Source organism: Dama dama, chromosome 26, assembly GCF_033118175.1.
Source record: "Dama dama isolate Ldn47 chromosome 26, ASM3311817v1, whole genome shotgun sequence".
Classification (NCBI taxonomy): Eukaryota; Metazoa; Chordata; class Mammalia; order Artiodactyla; family Cervidae; genus Dama; species Dama dama.
In genome coordinates, this window is record NC_083706.1 from 24,534,979 (window position 1) to 24,556,079 (window position 21,101).

Genomic DNA, 21,101 nt, shown 5'->3' on the forward strand with positions numbered 1-21,101 from the left:
GAACTAAGAAACCCAACCAATCATCCTTACAATTAAATCTGGTATACCCTGAGCAACTATAAGAAAGAATAGAACTAATGAAATAGTCATGCCAAAAAATATTTTAAAATTTGAACCTCTAGCTGATAAAAGCTTCTGGATATGAAGACCAATTTATGGGACAGAGGAACAGGTCAAACTAAACCACAGGGATGGAATCAGCAAAATCAAAAGTATAGGGAATGAGAGAGGACAAACAACCCAATTTCTTCAACTAGATTACAAGGAAATGCAAAAGACACAACCTATAGATTAAAAAGAATCACTGACTGCAATGTGTGATTCCTAACTTGGATCTCCATTTCAGCAAAAAAAAAAAAGCTATGAAAGAAAATAAGAACAAATGGAGTATGGCAAAAACCACTACAATATTGTAAAGTAATTAGCCTCCAACTAATAAAAATAAATGAAAAAAAAAAGAACACATGGAAACTTGAATGGAGTTTAATATTTGACATTAAAGATTTGTTGTTAACTTCTTAAGTGTAATAATGGTATTGTGATTTTTCTAGAAGTCTTATATTTGAATGATCAGATGCCTGGAATTTGCTTCAAGATAATACAGTTGGGGTGAAGGCAACAGAAATATAGATCAAACAAGGCTGGCCATGAGCTGATAAACTGTTAAAGCTGAGAGATAAGACTGCACGGGTTGGGATGAGGGGTGTCATTATACTATTCAGTTTACTTCTGTATATATTTAAAACTTCCCAAACTTCTCCTTGTTGATAAAACATGGAATAAAGTTAGCTTATCAAATAGAAAATTTAATCAAAATGGGAACCAGAAAATCTTAGACTTGGGAGACACCTTAATGGTCACAAAGTCCCATCCCTCACCCAGTGACTCTTTCCCACACCTTTTAAGAGGTGACTATCAGCCCTGGGGTCTTTCTATTTATTTATTTATTATTGGCGGATAACTGCTTTACAGAATTTTGCTGTTTTCTGTCAAACCTCAACATGAATCAGCCACAGCCCTGGGGTCTTTCAAACCCTGGAAGTCACTCCGTCCTATGGCAATCCATTCCATTCTCTGCCTGCTTCAACTGTTAAAAAGTTCTCATAGTGGGTAGGAAACTTCTCTTCTCTGAATCCCTTATTTTTATCCATGTAAAAAGGATAAACAGATCACAGGCCACTGGTGAGTTGTGAAATCTAGTTAGTGGTTTGTTAACTGACATTTTATCATCATTATTTAGAAAAGAAAATCTGAGCATACAGCACGTAAGTAAGGCTAAGAACTAAATCTACAAAACATGTCTGTTTTTCACATATATACACACCTAGACCTCCACACTGAATAAAGGGTCAAGGTACAAAGTCTATTTTTAAAGTGGATTTTGTCCTGAGAAAGTTAGAAAGCCAGTGCGCAAAAGACAGTCTTAATAAGCCGCCCACCCCAGCAAGTCTTACTCTTTCAGCTGTTTCAACATCTAGTTCCTCATGTGCTATGTTTTCTCCGAACTTCAACATTCCAGGAACCCTTCCATAGACATGGGCTCAGTTATGTTTTTGCTTCCACTCATTCTTACAGAACAAACACATACTTAGTGCATACAACATATCTCTTAAAATGTAGTATCTAAAAATGAACAAATTATTCCAGGTTAAGCACAAGACATTTCACATATTCACTAAAAAACAAAAAAACTTTGAGATACTGGTAGAGTCCTCTGAGTCATATAAGAATTCAGAGCTGAAAAGAAAGACAGCCTGGTGAGAGACTTGAGTTAACAAATTATGATTGTAGGTGAAGTCATGGGTGATACGAAAACAGTCAAGGCTAAGAATCAAAGACTGAGGACCCTGGGAAACAGAAAAGAAATGAAGGGGTCGTCAGAAGAAAAGAAAGAACAGAAAGAATATATAAATCTTGCAAAGAACAGAAGGAATATAGAAAAAGAGCCCTAACATGTCAGGAGAGAATTTCAAAGACAATACGGTTGGTCACTAATGTCAAAAATAATACAAGGAAAATGCGTTCAGTGGACTTGAGGACAGAGCAATCTCTGTTGTTTCCAGAGCAACATGGAAAAGAACAATCCCACTGGGGTGGTGAGGCCAGAAGTCAATAAAAGGAATAAAAAGTTATCTACTACTTTTCAAGTAGAAGTACTCAAAAGAAGGTCTAGCTATCCTGTTTCTCTTTCAAAGACCTTATAATAGACAACTTTTACTTCCAACAACTTTCATCTTCTTTATTTCAACCCATTTTGTAGCTAATAAGACAATCTATATAAGCCTTATTCGGCTTCCCTGCACACGTCCATGAAATCTGTAAATCTGATTAGCAGTCCTTGTCTGTCATCAGGAAGATTACAGGCAAAAATATTTTGGATAGAAGATGACAAAGATTAAAATTTCAGCAACAAACACCACCATAGATTCCCTCTAATACATAGTTTTTCCCTAAGGCTGCCATTCAGACAGCATGAAAACATTATCAAGTGTTTTGCCAAAATTCTATGTCTATGTTTTTCCTATACAGAAAGGCATCTTAAATTACCTTCTCAACGGAGACAAACGAATGAGCCACAGACAATATCTTAAATGGATTTGGACCTGTGACAACTGAACCACTTAAAGAGAAAAACAGACACGAGAACAATGTCACTTGCCCAATGTCACACTTAGTAATTGGTGAACTATTTTCTTTCTATCCTCTGCTACTTTCAGAAGAGGAAAAAAAAAAAAAGTGGGGGGAGAGGGGGAAGAATATCAGATACCTGGTCTGTTAAAATTCCAGTCACTGTAGACCCAGGACAAAGCCCCACAAAGTCTACACTTTTCAGGACAGACCAAAGAAGACCAACGTTCCAACAATATATCTGCACTTCAAGGTACTCAACTGAAGGTTCAGTGCTACTCTGAAGTACTGGCTTCAACAGCTCCTTTGTGACCTCTCAGCATTCCAGATGGGCTCAACCTTCTACTGGGGGTGAGAGTGGGGGAAGATACGTGGGTGGTTCCCACCCTACTTTCACACGCTTCCACTTTCCCTCCCTTCCCCTTTATGACTAAAGCCAGTAAAGGAACAGGAGCAGAGCCTCATCAACAGCTTTCAAGTTTCTCGGTGAAAAATACCCACCCAGTCATCAAATTATAATCTCATACAATGGTGGAGCTTTGGCTCTGGTTCAAAATGGCTCCCCTGGGGAGGGGAATGCAAGCACAAATAGGGTACGAAGAGGAATTTACACATTCTCAGGGATAATGTAGGACAGTCGTTATGACTTTAGACTCAGATGGCCTGGGTCAAATCCCTACTCTGCCATTAATTAGTTGAGTGACCTTCAGCAAATGAGTTAATCTTATGGTGCCTCAGTTTTCTTAAGAGGCAAACCTAGAATAACAGTACCAACCACACAGGACTTCTGTGAGGATTAAATGAATAATATGTGTCAAAGTACCTATAGGATAGTGTCTGACACATACTAAGTATTCAAGAAATGTTATCTATTATCTATCATTGTCAGCATTTTATAATTCAATATGTGATACCTTTACAAAATATATATTAAACTATGCTCTAATTTAAAAAAATTAAAATATAAAGTAAACTATCTCCAACATAAAAGGCATGCTTATTAATTAGGAAAAGCACTTCAACTATTAAGTGAGTGTCAGCTTTGGCTATTATGCCAATGTTTTACATGTGATTTCTCAACAAATATATGATCATTGTTTAAGGCATATACTTTCCCCACTGTACTGCCAGACAAAACTACACATATGGCAAGTTGCTATGATTTTATAACCACATAGTCCCATTAAATTTTAGTCAGCTAAAAAAGAAAAATGTTTCACCTGGTCTTATTCCAACATATTGACACAAAACTGTGCTAAGCAAAAGAATGAAAGGCAGAAAAAAGAACTGAGAGAGGGAAAGAAAAAAGAAAAATCTAAAAACAAAATCACTGAATCACTTTGCTGTACACCTAAAACACAGCACTGTAAATCAGTCATATTGCAATTAAATAAATAAAAGATAGAAATAAAAATAAATAATAATATTAAAATCTAGCATTAACATAGACAGGAGCCATGGAAAAACAATTCATAGACGATCAACATTACCTTGAGAATGCACTAGAATTTGAAAATCCATTCAGATGTGGCTTAGAAATTACATTTTTGAGCACTGGCTAAAGCATTTCCTTTATGTCCACGGCACTGCATTTAGATGAAACTGCTTTCACTGGTTAAAACTCAGATGAAATTGCTTTTACTGATCAAAACAATATTCAGATATTTATTCCAAAAATGTGACAACTGAATATGATGTAAATGAACTAATTTCTGTAATTCTACAAAATCAGTAATGAACATGAATTCTATTTTGGAGACCACAGAGCACAGAAGGCGGAGGGTGGGACTCTCACCTACGTACAAATGAAATTATATAGTATCCGGAATTTGCTTCAAAGTCATGAGAGTGGGGGGTATCAACAAGACTGGCCGGCCCTGTGCTGGTACTTGTCAAAGCTGGGTGAGGCTTCTCTATACTTCTGAATATGTTTAATTTTTTCCATAATAAAAAATTTAAAAAAGAAAAATACTTTTTTATTGCTGACAATGGTACATTTTTTTCTCAAAAAAAAAAAAACAAAAACAAACCACTTCAAAACATAATAATCAGATACAGTATAAACATGACTTTAAAAAAACCTAACAACAGCAACAAAAAGAGAAAGTCTTAAAGAGCCACATTGGGCAGTGGAGAAAAAAAAAAAAAGAGCCATATTATCCTTCATTGTTCCATGAGTGCTGCGCAGAGTAAGACAGATCACAGATCTATAGAAGGCTCTCGATTCCGCCCGCAAGTCTTTCCATTTAAGTCAGCCACACTGAGGATGAAAGTGAACTGGCCTCAACCAGGAGAAAAGTGGGAGCCGCGTCTGAGCTACACGTGCAGCCGCCCCGCAGAGCAGCCCGGGTGGAGGCGATCTTCCCCGCATCTCTGATTTTCTGTTTGGGGGTGGGCAGAGAGGGCGGAAGGGAGAGCAATGTTCACGTTCCCTTCTGTGCGTAATTTAAAACAGACAATCTTAGCATCAAGGAAATTAGGACTCCGGCTTTACTGATGTTGATTTTAATGGCCAAGATCCAAAAACAGTTCTGGTTACAAGCCCGTGGATAAACTCTCGATTCCTTTGCCAGTGGAGAGACCCAACTCATTACTTAGCACTCTAACCTTTCCCATACACAATTTGGATTCATTTTATTAAGAAAAAAGAAGTCTGCCTTTTTCTCAAGTGAATTAAAGAACACTTTTTAAGAAAGATGTTCATTTAGCAGCTTTCCTCCCAGAGTCTAAAAGCAATTAAACAGAGAGTACTGGGGAAAAGTAAAAGATTATCATATAAAAATGGGCTCCAAAATGAAGACTGAATATGCACCATTGTCTAGCATATGACCACCGAGCCACATTTGCTTTTCAAATTCTTGTGAAAGCATTTGGCACCGTTTTCCAATAATCCCATAGGACATCTACTTCCTCGTTTTTTCAATAGTATTTCAAAACGTTGACACATTTATTGAACTATTTTTGGAAGACCTAGCTCTGTCTACCTTCAGGGCTCAAGATACAAATATATAAAAGCTACAGACAGCTATAAAACTTGGCAGGCTTCCTAAGTTCTCCAAGAAAACTTCAATTGGCAACTCCATTAACATCAAAAGAACACACACACCAGAGGGAACAACGCTGGACACTGGGAGACCTTGGCTGTGCCTGAAGCTCCATTACTAAATTGCTGAATGCCTTTGAGAACGCTTAACTCCTTCCTGACTCACTCTCCTTACCTGAAACAGAAGTCTACGCCACAGTCGGCATATGCAGTTTTATGTTGTTATCTACTAGGAGAAATCTTATTTTAAACCTGCCCAAAGTATATCAAACTTTAGTAATCAGACCTGCTTTATAATTCTTGCCAAATCCAAACGGCCACTGTATTATTACTGATGTGACACTTATCCTTTTATCGTCACTTTAAAATACCTACTTTAGCCTTATAGTACGTAATATCAATGAATCATAGTTTTGAAGTACTTGGGTATTTTTCTGATAAACACTGACATGTGTATTTAACTATTAAAAGAAAAAGATTCATCTGTGTACCACCTCAAATCATTTTAACATACCACCACATTTTGGGGAGATACTGCCCTGATCTATTTGCCTATAACATCCTCTACATTAATGTATAAAGTATCTGAATTAATAAACTGCTAAAACCCACTCAGCAACTTAACTAACACTAATCACATGTACTCAGGAACCCTGGGATCATCCTAGAGCTTCTCAGACCTTTCAGCCACTATCTTATTCAGATCCTCCATTTTTGGTTCACTTTTCCCAAAACTCATGCACAAAAACCCCTAATGTGTGTGTCTTTCCATTAGAATAAGTCCCACTCTCTATTTATGCTCTAGTAATGAAATTTTTCACCCTTAAAGCATTTAACAGAACCCACATGAGTTCAAAGTTTCCTCTAATAACCAAAGAATAGTCAAATAGTCAAAGAATATTCAAATTTATGTATGCCAATCATGTGTCAGTCTAAAGACACACAAACTAAGATATTCAATAAATTCCACAATAAGGTTGCCATTTCTGATACATATACATCAAATTGGTTTCTACTGTGTATTTTTAAATCTAGTTCAAATATATAAGATTAAGTGTGTGTACTGAATTAATCCTTGAAATATCACAAGAAAAAAATATAATACATTTTCTGAGCTCTTCCTAAGAAGCACTTTCTTATTTGATGACATACTAGTCACCCCCTCCCACCCACCCTAGAGGTTGACTCAATCACCTGGCTTTTCTGTTTTTCTATATATATATATATAACTGAAGTTCAACTCAGCTTCTGGCATGAAAAAAAAGGACAATTTTATAATGGCTGCAGTTCTTACCAACTGTGAGTACCACAATAATCTTGGAAATTTATTTTTATCAATTGAAAGCCCTAAATCTAGTGGGTTGAACATGAGTTAATTTCTGCTCACTCCGAAAACCACAGTAAATGACAGAAGGAAAATTAAAGGAAAAAAAAAAAAAAGGTACAAACCCACAAAAAGAAAGAAATAGGGAGGGGACAGGCCAGCAGATGAGATATATCAACAGAATTTTAGAAGATGGAAAACAGATGTACAAAGTAACTGACTTAGAGCAGAGAAAGTCTAAACTTGAATTGCTATTCTGGTGGGGACCTACAAAAAACACTCTGATTGTTGGAGAAGCCCTGAGGGCCTTAGGAACTGGAACTTCCAGAAACTTCTGAGGGCTGAAGACAGGGACCTGTTGGAAATAAGGGCAAGGAATGCTTAAATCACACATACACTCTCATCAAACCTTGGCAGCCAGAAGACAAGAGGCTCACTCTAGGGAACTTAAAAAAGAAAGGCTTTGCACTCAGAGGGCAGAGGTGAGGTTCTACCTGGTAAAACAGGGGGTCCAGTCACTCAGTCAACAAATATTGACCAAGTGCCTACTCTGCACAGGCACTGTGGTAGGTACCAGAAGTACTGAACAAAGCAAGACAGAAAGATGTGCCTCTGTCAGGCGAGTGTACACTCCTCGGTTCTGTCTCCTCACAGCAAAGATTCGGAGCGACGGACACGAAAGGCCTCGGCGTGTCACAGCTCTCGGGTCTTGGACACACCGCGTTATAGCTCTTAGACAAACCAGGGTTACAGCTCTATTTTATTTAGAAGATAGCAGGAGAATCCATCCTGTAAGTGTGAGGGCATGCCAACCCAAAGACGGGAAGAGAAGAGAGTGGAGCAGCTGGGGGAGGGGGGGAGAGGGGGAAAGGGAAGGGGAGAGGGAGGGAGGGGAAGGGGGAGAGAGCACACGTGCACATGCACACACCCGGGGTCGGGGGTGGAGAAAGCGCTTTGGCTCCTCCTTTTATATGGTTTTTCCTCCCCCTGGGCCTGCCCTTTGCAAGTTGCACTTAGCCAGGAGTGCTGTTTGTTCTACCTGAGGTCTTCACTCTGGTCCTCAGACCTTCCTTTGACCTTCTTTTGTTCTCTTTTCACGGGCTTTTCCCTTCCTTGTCTTTTAGTCACCGCCATTTTGGACTCCTGTTTCCTATTCTAACTACCTAACACCTTCATCCAGCTTACATTCTACTGGGGGGAGATGCAATAAACAAAAACTAAAATATAAGGGTATCAGATGACAGCAATACACACTGCAGAAGAAAGAAAGAAACACAAAGAAGGGATTCAGGGCACACTGGGGTAAAGGGGGTGGGAGCTGGGTTGTAGTTTCAAATAAATGATCATGGAAGCCAAACTGATGGAGCTAAGGCAGTAAGCTGTGCAGATATCTGCGGGAAGAACATTTCAGACAGAGAGAAAGCAAGGGGGGACATCCAGATGGGCAGGATTGGAGAAACAACATACACGAAAAAAGAAAAGGACATTATCAGAAAGAATATTCAGTAGCCAAGGAGCAGCTTTGAAAATAGAAAAGCAAAACAGTTCAGTAGAGAGATTAGAAGAAAACATTGAAGTAATTTCCGAAAAGAGGGAACAAAAGGACAAAGGGATGACATCAGAGAGAAAAAAGTATCAAAACTGAAGGCACTGCAGGAAATTCAACATCCAAATTAACAGGAGTTCCAGAAAGCACAGAGAACAAAGAGGGAGTCATTGTTAGAGTGGAATATTTCTGAAAGACAAGAGTTTCCAAGCTGAAAGGGCCCAGTGAGTGCTCAGCACAATGAGTAAAAGACTCCCACACCATAGCACATCATCATGAAATTTCCAAACACCAAGTCCAAAGATAAAAATCCTGAAAACTTCTAAAGAAAGCAAACTAGCCACATACACAGAATCAGAAATTAGAATCTGGTCAGTCTTCTCAAGAGAACATTGGGATGCTCTAAAATATTAATATGATGAAGCAACACCTTCAAAATTCAGAGGGAAAGTAACCACTAACTTAGAATTCTATACCCAGCCACACTATAAATGCATTCAAATTGAGAGTACAAAAAGGCATTTTAAGAGCGGGAAAAGTTGCTTTCAAATAGCAAGGTCTCAAGAAATTCACCTTATTTGCACTTTCTTGGGAAACTACTGGAGGATGTACTCACGTAAAGTAAGAGATAAAGAAGAGACAGGAAGTCTGGCACCCTGGAGTTAGGAAGAGAGGAAAAGAGCAATTTCAATGATCCTCTGGAGGGGAGCATGGCAACCCACTCCAGTATTTTTGCCTGGAAAATGCCATGGATAGAGGAGCCTGGCGGGCTACAGTCCATGGGGCTGCAAAGAGTTGGACAAGACTGAAGTGACTTAGCACACACACACAGGCACAGAACACAACTGCAAAGCAGTTCTAGAAGTAAACCAGCCCAGGAAGGATGTCCTTAATAAAAAAAAGAAAATGGTTTGCAATATAGTTTTCAACACAGTTTAGAGTTAAGGATAGGAACAAAGAAAACTAAACAAATGAGGAAGAAGTAGGCAATTAACTTCAGGATAAAGCAAAAAGTTGTAAAAGAAAGTATATGCAGCCAAAGCAGGATACACAGCTTGGCTGCTGACTGTATGTTTTGTAGAAAGAGAGAAAAGTGTGTATCTGTGTTGGGGACGAGGGAGTCAGTAAAGGAGAATAACCCCAACCAAGGTGGAAAGTGAATAGCTACTACTGTCTAAAGTGGAAAAAGCAAGAAAATCATGGTTTTAAACAAAACATGTAGATAATAAATAATAATAAAACCAAAAGAACTGAAAACAGTTGCCTCTAAGGAGCAGAAATCTGTCATGAAGGAACATGAAAAGCAAGGGTCTGCTGCTTTTCTTTATAATCCCTACACTAGTACCTGACTTTCTAAATCATACACTAGCCCCCTGGGGAATGCCATTTGCACTGTGAATGAAGCAACAAAAAGTTTAAAACTGCTTGAAAAATAAAAACTAAAAAGGAAGGAGGCACACATTTTATTCTGATGTGTTTCATACTCTGGGACTTTTTTTTTACATTGAAACATCAGCCTGACAACATTACACTAATGTGAAAAACAAGATGAAGGCGGGCTCTCGCCATTCCAGCTTGAGTCAAGACTCATGCAGCTAAAAGCAGGACTCTGCTTCATAATCACACCATAACAAAAGAAACTAGAAGGCAAAAACTAGTTAGGAAAACAAGTTTACCTTCTGTTAAGTCAGATACTGTAGATGCCAATCAATTTCTGAAATCTTTAAGTTCTACAGAGTAATAGCATTAATCAAATAAAGCAAGTAACTCACCCTTCCCTGCAGAAGAAACAGAAGTTTTAGCAGCACACAAGTTGGGTGCCATTGAGCAAATTATTCTGGCTTTAAGCCTCAATTTTTCATCTGTGAAATGAGCGTACCAGCTATTTCAAGGTGTTGTTACAAGAAGGATTGGGGATATTAACATGAATAAAGCACCAACTACAGTAGCTGGCTGTTGTTGTTCAGTCTGCGCTCCAAAGGTTAATTTTCTTCCTTTTTCACCTGTTTATTATCAATGCTTCCAGCCTTGTCAGATGGCATACAATGAAACATAGAACAAGGCTGAGCCACTAGCATCAAATGCACTTGTCCAGCAGAGACAAACAAGAGAACACAGCTGATGGGACAGCACCTCCGGCCAGGATGAAGGCTGGATGGAAGGCAAGCAAGAAGTGTCAAACAAGCCTACATCACAGAGGAATAGTACAAAAAAAACAGGAAGAAAGAAAATAAAGAAATTGAATTAGACCAATTTCCTATACCCAACTACCTATTTAAATAAAATACAAAGGAGAAGGAACAGGTTAACTACACTAGAGGGTTGAAACCAGCAAAATTCATGCTGTGAGAACATAAAACGAAAATCAAATTTCTTCAACATACATACTCCTGCAAAGCGAAATAAAGAGATGAAGGGGAAACCAGAGCTTATCAGTCTTAGAAGATACACCAACCAAACAACCTAAATGGGAAAAGAATTTGAAAAAGGATACATGCATAACTGAATCACTCTGTTGCACACCAGAACTAACACTGTTAACCAACTATCAGTCAGTTCAGTTCAGTTGCTCAGTCGTGTCCAACTCTTTGCGACCCCATGAATCGCAGCATGCCAGGCCTCACTGTCCATCACCAACTCCTGCAGTTTACTCAAACCCATGTCCATCGAGTCAGTGATGCCATCTAACCAACTCATCCTCTGTCGTCCCCTTCTCCTAACCAGCTATACTCCAAGATAAAATGTTAAAAAAAAAAGATACACCAACCAATCATAACATGAGGATCTTAACCCAATCTGGATTCAAACAAGCATTTTCAAAATTGGTACTTAAGATAATTGGAGATCTGACTATCAAATATTTGAATATCAAAAACTGAATATTATATGAAATTAAGCAATTTTCAGTGTGATGATGGTATTCCAATCATGTCTACCAAAGAATTATCTGCCTAGATATATATACCAAAATATTAAATGATGAAATGAAAAACAAAGGTCCTCTAGAAAACCTGAATAACATACAAACAAGGCACAGCTATGGGATTCGGCAGTGTCACGCTAGGCTTCAGAGGATCAGGCAGTCTGCTTCTGAGAAGGGGTGAGGGACTCTGGGAAGAACCTCGAGAGCACTCTTTCCACGTCTGACTGAGGATCTGCTGTATGCCACGCTCCAGAAACCATGGCTGACTGTGAGCCAGAGGTCAGTCTTTGCTAAGGCAGAGGTGGGGAATGACCTCTGGCCCTGAAGCTAGAAAAGCCCCGCTGCCCGGGACACCTTCTTGAAGGTCATAGAGATTGGGTCCTTTTTGTATCTTCCAAAATTGCTATTTAGTAAAAAGAGATTCATCTCATTTTACTGAATTTACATCTCATTTACTGAAATTCATTTCATTTACTCAATGAAAACTCGGTGAGTTTTCAACCCAATAGGCTAAAAGAGCCAGGTATTTGATGCAAATGAATGAAAAGGTCCAGTGGTAATCTGAAGGAAAATGGGAGGGACTTGGGCAAAGTAGGGGGAGCATGATCTGTGCCAGATGGGGCAGAACTCCTCAGCTCCAAGAGAAAAGTGTGGGCCCAGGGTTGCCAAGCCCCTCCAATTTCCCCAGAGAAACCTAAAATGAAGATATTTCTGTGACTTTCCTGGTGGTCCAGTGGCTAAGACTTCATGCTCCCAATGAAGGGGGCCGAGGTCAAATTCCTGGTGTGGGAACTACATCCTACATGCCACAACTAAGACCCCACGCAGCCCAATAAATAAATAAATAAAAAAATTTTTTTAAAGATATTTCTGTGAAACCTCCTGATTTCTTAATGTTGTCAACTAACTGAAAGTTAAAACACACTGTTATGGGGAAAACATGTCTGCAGATCTACTTCATGTACAAAAAGATGTACTAGATGTAAAAAGGTCATATTTTAATGCCATATATAGAGGTTTAAACACTATCAATAAAAATTTCATTAACAACTTTCTTGCACCAAGCTCACCGAAATTACAAAGGAAGTTATAATACGATAGCATATACATACAAATTTTACACTACAAATTAGTTACCTCCAGCAACATAATAAAAAAGACTAAAATCTGTCTGTGATACTGAAATTAGATCCAAACAATTTTGCCACCTATATGCTTTTTAAACACTGCCAAAAACAGTGGGTAGTTTGTTAAAAAAAAACTCTAGTGATACCGTATTGAAATTGTGAAAAAGTGGTTTTAACTTGTGATCACCATAGGAAATTACAGTTTCATATTGAAGACTGTACTTCCACACAGATAATTATTCCTGATCACTGCAAAAAAAAAAAAAAAAAAAAACTGCTTACCACATATTCACATGAAACCCACTAGATCTTTTCCTAACCTAACAATTTTCACAGAGGCCAGGCCCTGTGCGAAGCGTTTTATAAGCACTAGCTCATTTAGTCCTCTTTTAACTTTCTGAGGTAGGTTATGACTATTAATCCCCATAGTGAAGATAAAGAAACTGAGGCCTTGAAAAATAATTTACCTAAGGTTCCACTGGCATAAATGGCAGTCTAACCAATACCAAAGTGTGGACTTGTCACTGATCTCTTCTAATTAATATTTTCATCAAAGAAATTTGTAAGGAAATAATGGCACATTAAGTTCAAGGTAAGAAAATAAGAGGCCAGAATTTAGTTTAACCTTGACAATCGGCTAAAATGGGACAACTAAAAGAATTCAACTGAAAGGAAATAAGCACAATAGTGGGGGCATGAAAGTGCAATGGGGTGACACATGCACAAAAAAAGGAAATCTCTTAAGACTTTGATTCTCTAATCTCAAAAATAAGAATAGAACTACATCAGCAGTTTTCAACATTTTCTGTTTCCCAAAACCCTTTCAAAATCTTCTCCCCAAAATCCCTCTCTCTCTGACACACACACACTTTACTTAACAGTCTCAGACAGTTCATGAACCCGTGGGGCCCACTCACCCTGAGCAACACCTTCCCCACCAAACCCACACTTCTCACCTCAAGGTCAAGAATCTAAACTAAATGATACTCACCCTCCCTTCTCGTACTTTAGGGAGATGAAGTGAAGGTGAAAAGCAAGTAGACTAACTAGACAAAAAGGAAAAGATGTAAGAATTATAGCAAAGTGTAAATTACGTATTAATTTAGTAGCTTCAGGATGCTGGGGTGTATACATATATTAATAGACTACAAGAAACTCAAAAACATGATTAAACTTAGCACTTTTTTATCAAGGTGGTAGGTCCAGCTCCAACGCTGGTCAGGAGGCCTGGAAACCTGAATTCAAAGCTTAGAAAAAATGATTAGAGAGTTGGTAATCAGACTTATGTGAAAAGTTTTTAAAATCACAATTTTCTTGGAAAAAGGCAATTAGAGGGTAACATAAGTCTTCACTTGTAGCTCAGTCGATAAAGAATCTGCCTGCAATGCAGGAGACCTGGGTTCGATCCCTGGGTTGGAAAGATCCCCTGGAGAAGGCAATGGCAACCCACTCCAGTGTTGCTGCCTGGAAAATCTCACGGACAGAGGAGCCTGGTGGGCTGCAGTCCATGAGGTCACACAGAGTCGGGCACAACTGAGCGACTAACACTTACTTACTTACTTACTTACTTACTAAGTCTTCAAGTATTGAAAATTCCTTCACAGAGTAGACATAAAAGCCACAAAAAGAGCAAAGCAAGAGGAAGCTGGCTTTTTGGTAAAAGTATGAACAATTTAAATATCAATACAATGAACTCCCCTAACTGACCTAGACAAGGTCCTACAGGTAAACATATGACAAAATCATTCTGGAACTCTTTGCGTGTCCTCTGGTTCTTAACCTGGGAAGAACTAAAACCATCCCGACACCCAACTTAGTTACAAATGTGAAATGTCAGCTGGACCACTAAAGCAAATCTTACTTATGAGAGCTCTCAGAGCAAATAAAAAGATAATTCTTATTCTTCAAATTGATTCCATATTACTATAAAGATTACTTCTGAAGCAATCTATATACATTTAGATCTTTATGGCTCTATCTAATACACTAGATATCAGGCTTCCCAGGTGGCACAAGTGGTAAAGAACCTACCCATCAATGCAGGAGACATAAGAGATGCAGGTTCAATCCCTGGGAAGATCCTCTAGAGGAGGAAATGGCAACCCACTCCAGTATTCTCGCCTGGAGAATCCCATGGACAGAGGAGCCTGGCGGGCTACAGTCCACAGGGTCACAAAGAGTCGAACACGACTAAAGCTACTTAGCACACATGCACAATATCCTGGAGTAAAAAATAATAATAATAATAATACCAAAATCCAGAGTGTATATGATATGAAAATATATTTCTATTTTAACACTAAGAATATGAAATTAGTCCAAATTCAATCTTTGAGGGGGGGGAATAAAAAGCAGAAGGGACTTACCTGGCAGTCCAGTGGTTAAGAATCTGTCAGCCAATGCAGGGGACATGGGTTCCGGGAAGACTCCACGTGCTTCAGAGCAACTAAGCCCACAAGCCACAACTACTGAGCCTGAACTCGAGAGCCTGCGCTCCACAACAAAAGCCACTGCCGTGTCTGTGCACGACAACTAGAGAAAGCCCACAGACAGTAACAAGGACCCAGCACAGCCATCTAATAAGTAATTTTTTTAAAAAAAGCTGAAGCAGTATGGATGTACTCATAAGCCACCTGAGATCTACCCCATACTAAGGGGAAAGCAACATCACTTTTTAAAAAATGAGAAAATTGAGAAAAATCGCTAAAACTCTCATTTAAATCAACGATATCCCAACCACCAGATATTTAGGAAAATAAAGTACAGGTTATCTACCCTCCTAGACATGAAAAACAAGCATCTAAGAAACCCATATAGATTAAGCCAACCACAGAACAAGAGGAAATAATAAGAGTAAGAAAACCAAATCCTCTATGTGAAATATAACCTACATAACATTTCTACATGCAACCGTACCAGATTCTACAATGTTAATTCCAACTTTAAAAAAATCCTAACAGCACTTCCAATACATTACATAAAGTTTCAACAAATTAATTCATCAAATTATTAAGTACCAACAACGCCATAGACACTTCACATAACTCTACAAATGGACTCCCTTTCTCATATAAAATATACATACTTTATAGAAAAAAAATTTTTTTAAAACATTAACCATCACCATTTATTTCTAGTTGATATTAGAAATTATTTCCTCCCTTTTTGGCTTACCTGTAACATCTAAGTAACAACAGTATTTACACTTGGAAGCCATTCCCCTATACTTAAGGATACCAGGCGCTGACTCCATTTTAGATTTTAATCTGGGGCACTGCTCTGTCAGAGGAATGATAGAAATCTTATGAGTATCAGGTTGCTGGTCTACGCCAAAACATGGCATCCCCAAAGGGCACTCTGTCTGGAAGCTGTGGGGGAATCATATACAAATCTTCTATGAACTAAGGCCTTCCATGGAGGCTGGCAATGTTTGTGTGTTGAGGGCAAGGGCTGAGAGTGGATCTGCTGACTCCTCAAGGTCCGGCCCTGAGATTCCAAGATTCTATAAACGGGCAGTAAATTAGAGTTTGGCTAGTATTTGCTGAGTACTGAATCCAGCATAAACATTTCCTTGAGGCTTTTAAATGTGTAAAGGGTAGCCAGTGGTTAGGTACAGTAATTCTGAATCTGAAAAAAACAAACAAGGCCACTGGATATGTTTCTAAATAAATGTGGGGGTGGGGGAGGTCAGCATATTTCCTTTGTTTTCTCCGAGTTAACAATACAGACTTTCAGAAATGCAAAATTGGATCCTCAGCAAGATTGATCCCTATAAACTATATTAATGCCTTATACAGATACTAGCAATTTGTACTTCTCCAGAAAGTCCACGCATAGTCTCTAAAAAGACTATGTCAGTTCAAAAAACAAAGGAAAAAAGCCTATGCTTTCCTGTGGAAACAGAAACAAAACTAAATCTTCAAAAGTATTTAGCATTCTGCTACATAAAACATAAACCCCACATTCCTAAATAAAATGACAAAGACAGAACCTTTGTAGTTCTCTAGTCAGTTATATGAGAGTGGTGATTCAGGGCAAAACCCGACCTTAAACATAACTATACGATATTACTAAATTACAGAGTAATTTTACCAATAAATATTCCAGTTAAGGACTGCTTTGTCATCTTTGCAAGTATTTTTAGTTGAAAGCAAGTGGTTGGGAATTCCACGTGGACATGGTTCTGATTTTTTAAAAATCTATTTTTAAGACCTGGTGACTGGATAGGTTTTCTAAACTCAGTTCTTTCGAACGGGTAATTTGGAAAGGGTAAACCACAAGGACGTTACTTAAGGAGCAAAGGACCTAACAAGCTTACCAACTTAAGGAGCAAAGGACCTAACAAGCTTACCAACTCAGATCAACACAAAACTAACTTAGAAACCTCCAAATCTAATGATAGGCCCAGTCATTAATGCCTATGCGCACACAGAACTGAACTGAAAGCTACCTCTCCAAATACAGCAAGGGCTATCTGAATTCTCTTGTTTTATATTGCCATAGTTGTTTGAGGGTGGGCTTCTCTTTGCATTTGTCTCTTAAATCTGCAAATCTGCTCCTTTTTACTTGGAATTAAGTTTCAGATTTTAATATACATATCCAGTTTTATATATATATATATATTCACACACATATATATATATGCATACACCCAGTTTAGTATACATACCCAGTTGGGAATACTATATAGTTTAAATTTTTTATTGAAGTTAATAATAATTTTACTGAAATTCATTAAATGATTTTTTTAATCACTTTTAATTGTTTTAGGCAATCCCCATCCAATTTAGATATCAAGAATCTGAAGTTGGGGGCTCCACTCAACCACGTATTTTCTCTGGAAGGCCTAACTTTGACTAGAAATAAAAGATTAAAGCACTGTTATGATTAGGTCTTTCTTAAAGAGGGATGTTTTAAAAGGAAAGAAACTGTCCCCTCCTGTTACTCTAAATGAGCAGCCTCTTGTTCTCATCAGTCCTTCTGCACACAAGACCACTACTGACTTCAGTGGGAATTCTGCCCAAGAAGTGAGGAAGACAGGGAGGATTAAATTAGCCCTAAATCCAGGCCATTGTTCCAAGTCATTACCACTTGTACAGTTCTCCAATAACCTCTATAAAGTAGACATCTGAGATTTGATGGTGATTTCTCCAACTGAATTTCAGGACTGACCCCTCGAGCTCTGACAGGTGACACAACCTAGCTCTTTAAAAGCTGTGTCAGCCTGATGGATGTACTCAGCTGGCCCTTATCACAATCCAAGATTGTGATTTCTCACAGCAGAGTCCTGCAAACGGAAACTGAATAGGATTAAGTCCTATCCGTTTCCGAGTAAAACCTGTTCACAGACAGAATTTTAACTCCCAGCTCCTGCGGCCAAGGAACTGACTCAGTTTCCCTCGAGTGCTAAACCCAAAGGAAATGTGATCGGATGCGAGTTAAAACTCAAATTCCCCATACAGTATTATACATCGAGAATACAGAAATAGCTGATTCCGGCTAAAGAAGGAAAAAAACAAGGGAAAAATAAAAGGAGAACTAAAAAAAAATGCAAGAATAAAGGATAAACTGTTGAGATTCATTTTTAAAAAAAAGCTTAAATAACAGTAACAAGAATAAGATGCCTGGCATACACGTGCCATTTCTGATGCGAGAAGTTCAAAAAAACTGAGGAAAGGATGTGATTCAGAAAAGAGAACATATATTCACAGATCCTCTAGGTTCTTCCTTCCGTCTCACCCCTCTAGAGCTCTTAAAAACGGCCAGCTGTGCTGTTCGTGGGGAATGCAATTTAAGGCGTCCTAAGCAGCAGCAGCAAGTCAACGGGAAGGATCTACACAGACCCCCTCCCCAAAATAATAGACTAGGCAAGGGCTCTTCTAACCTCGCCAAAACACCCTGACCTCAAGGGAGATGAGAGATCTCAGAAATTACTACCGACGTCTTCCCGAGCTGCCCGGGGCAGGGACTCCTGCTGGGGATTTAGACTCTGATTCCAACCCTGCTCGCTCCCGGTCCTTACCCCAGCAGCAACTAAAAATGCTCCCAACTCTCTGCCGTCAAACAGTGGAGAAAAAGAAGCCATCGCTGGTGAGATGGCCTGGGTGCCGGGGCTGCAAGGATCAGAGAGCAAAACGTGCGTTTCTCTCCGCTTTGGTCGGGAGGTCCTCGTCTGGAGGGACCAAGGGAGTGACGCCGCCCGAGCCCCGCTACCCGGAGCGCCCAGGCGCGCGGCCCGCCCCGAGACGCGTGGCGTCCTCGCCCGCGTTTCCTCTCCCAAAACCATCCTGCTGAAGGGCAACGCTGCTGCCGCCGCGTGCCCCCCGGCCCGGAAGGACGGGGCCGCTCCGCATCGGGACAGGCTCGCGCGCCGCGGCCCGCGCCCAGGATGGAGCCGGATCCGTCCTGCAGCCGCGCCGCGGGGCCCGGGACGCGTGACGCTGAGCCCACTGCACCCCCGCTGCACCCCCGCGGGGCCGGCGCAGCCCTCCCCGTGCCCCCACCTCTCTCGGCGCCGACCAGACGCGGCCCCCGCTCTCACGAAGGGAGAAGCAGGGGGACCGCAGTGGAGCGGGGATCCGGCCTGGAGCAACAGGACCGGTCCCGGGTCGGGAACGGGGAGGAGGGCAGACAGGGAGCCGCAGAAAACCCCAACACTGGCAGCCCTCCCCCTCCCGGTGGGACCGTCCCGCCACCGCTTCCTGCCCGGGATCAGCTTCCCAGCTGCAGCCACAGGAAAAATCCGAGCCGCCCCTGCAAATCCGCAGAGACCAGACGCTCGGCCCCGGGATTCCCCCGTCCCGGGCCAGCCATTCCGCAGCTCCGCACGCCTCCTTACCCGGACGCCGCACTCAGGAGCTCGCTCGCCGCGGGGACCAGTCCCGCTCCAGCCCCAGCCGCCGGCCCGCCGCGCCCGCCTCCTCCCTCCGCTAGGTTTCAAATTGAAATTCCCTGGCTGGGGCCGTCAGAGGACTCGCGCGCCAGCCCCGCCCCCTCGCGGCGGAAGCTCCTCCCGCACCCCCGCCGGACGCGCCCCCGGTGCGGAAACCCCCGCGGGCCGCGACACGCCCCCTACGCCCAGGCCACGCCCCCCTCCCCGCCCCGGCGATCCGACCGACTCTTTCAGCGGGATTAGCGGCTCGGGGTCGCCGGATACCCGGCGCGGAAGGACGCGGCTCGCCCTGGGAGCTACCCTAGATAATGACTGCTGATGCTTGTATTCAAGCCGCTCTTACCCGCGCATCCAGATATTAAATGCCCTTTTATCAACTTCCAAAAGTTATTTCTTCAAAGTGAATCCGCTTACTAAACCTTTCTTGAGCACCTATTCGGTGGCAGACCCCAAGCTAGGCCCTGGTGAAACAGAAATAAGGAAAACTAGGTTCTCCTCTGTCTAGAGTGGAAGAAGTGCTTTCACAGCCAAGACAGTGAAAGGGAACCGTTTATTCCTCCTGTGGGAGGCACCGGAGGGATTGGGGAAGCCCTCTGGAAGAGGGGCTTTTATACTGAACCCAAAGTGTGGGTAGATCTCCAGGCAGGGGCCTAGGAGCCTGGACTGCGGAGCAGAATGTGGCGAAAAAAAAAAGGCTAGAAACCCGAGGTTCAGGCCAGTTGTGGAACGACACACAGACGATTTCTTCCGGTTCTTTTGTATAATTAGATCGCTTTCTCTCAGATTCTACTCCTTTCTTCTTCTCTGAAAGTTGGCATGTCCGTCGGTCGGCTTGTCCTGATCATTGCCTCCAGCGTCGGCCACACATGTACCTCTTGTTCTTTGCCTCCTCCCACCTCGACCGAGATCTTTAAAGACTCCACCTCGGCTAAAGTCAGGTCTTTTCTTTCCTAAACAGTCTTTTCTAAAATTACCAATGTCAAATGAAACATCAGTTACAATACCTTTCACGTGTATGATATTTTCAGTTAACAAAGCATATTAACATTTTATCTTTTGATCCTCACAGGAGTTTTATGAAAACGGCAGGGCAAGTGTTATCTTCATTACATCAAAGAAAAAAGTAAGAGTCAGGAAGATAAGTTACTTGCTAAGGTCCTGCCAGTGAATAATAAAAATAATAAAATCTAACATTTATTGCTTGCTTTGTGTGCCAGGGATTGTTCTCTGTCCCACACATGAGTTAACTTAGTTAATGCCCCCTATGCCAAGTACTCAAGTAAAACTTAATAGGGTAGGTTAACTACCACAGAGAGGAAGTCTGACTAGAAAGCAGTTCTGGTAAAGAAGACCAGGGAATATTACGAGACAATACTATTATAAACTTTCAGGCAGATTTACAATGAAATGAGGACTTGAAACTACACAGGTCTTAAAACTATGCAGACCTTGAAACTAACGTCACATGTGTCATTTTATTTTTTTAAAGACTCCCTAAAATTATATAAGACTTAGGACCCATAGAACCTTAATCAACCTGTGATGAAACCCTTTTAAAATGTTAATGCACTATAATAAATTAAATGTAGGCATAATTTATAAAACATAATGTCCTTAT

General features: G+C 40.7%; 1 protein-coding gene across 10 annotated transcripts in view; it reads right to left on the reverse strand.

Moving 5' to 3' along the window:
• The window catches only part of EPB41L2 (erythrocyte membrane protein band 4.1 like 2), a 205,010-nt gene extending 185,445 nt beyond the window's left edge, over window positions 1-19,565 (reverse strand). For 7 of the 10 annotated variants that reach the window (XM_061130599.1, XM_061130604.1, XM_061130603.1 and 4 more), the window contains exon 1: window positions 19,430-19,565. The gene's annotated coding sequence lies outside the window, so the exon portion shown is untranslated. Of the gene's footprint in view, window positions 1-14,957; window positions 15,821-19,429 lie in introns of those variants that run through there. The other 3 variants (XM_061130595.1, XM_061130596.1, XM_061130598.1) reach the window with 3 other exon arrangements.
• Between the last annotated feature and the right edge of the window lie 1,536 nt (window positions 19,566-21,101).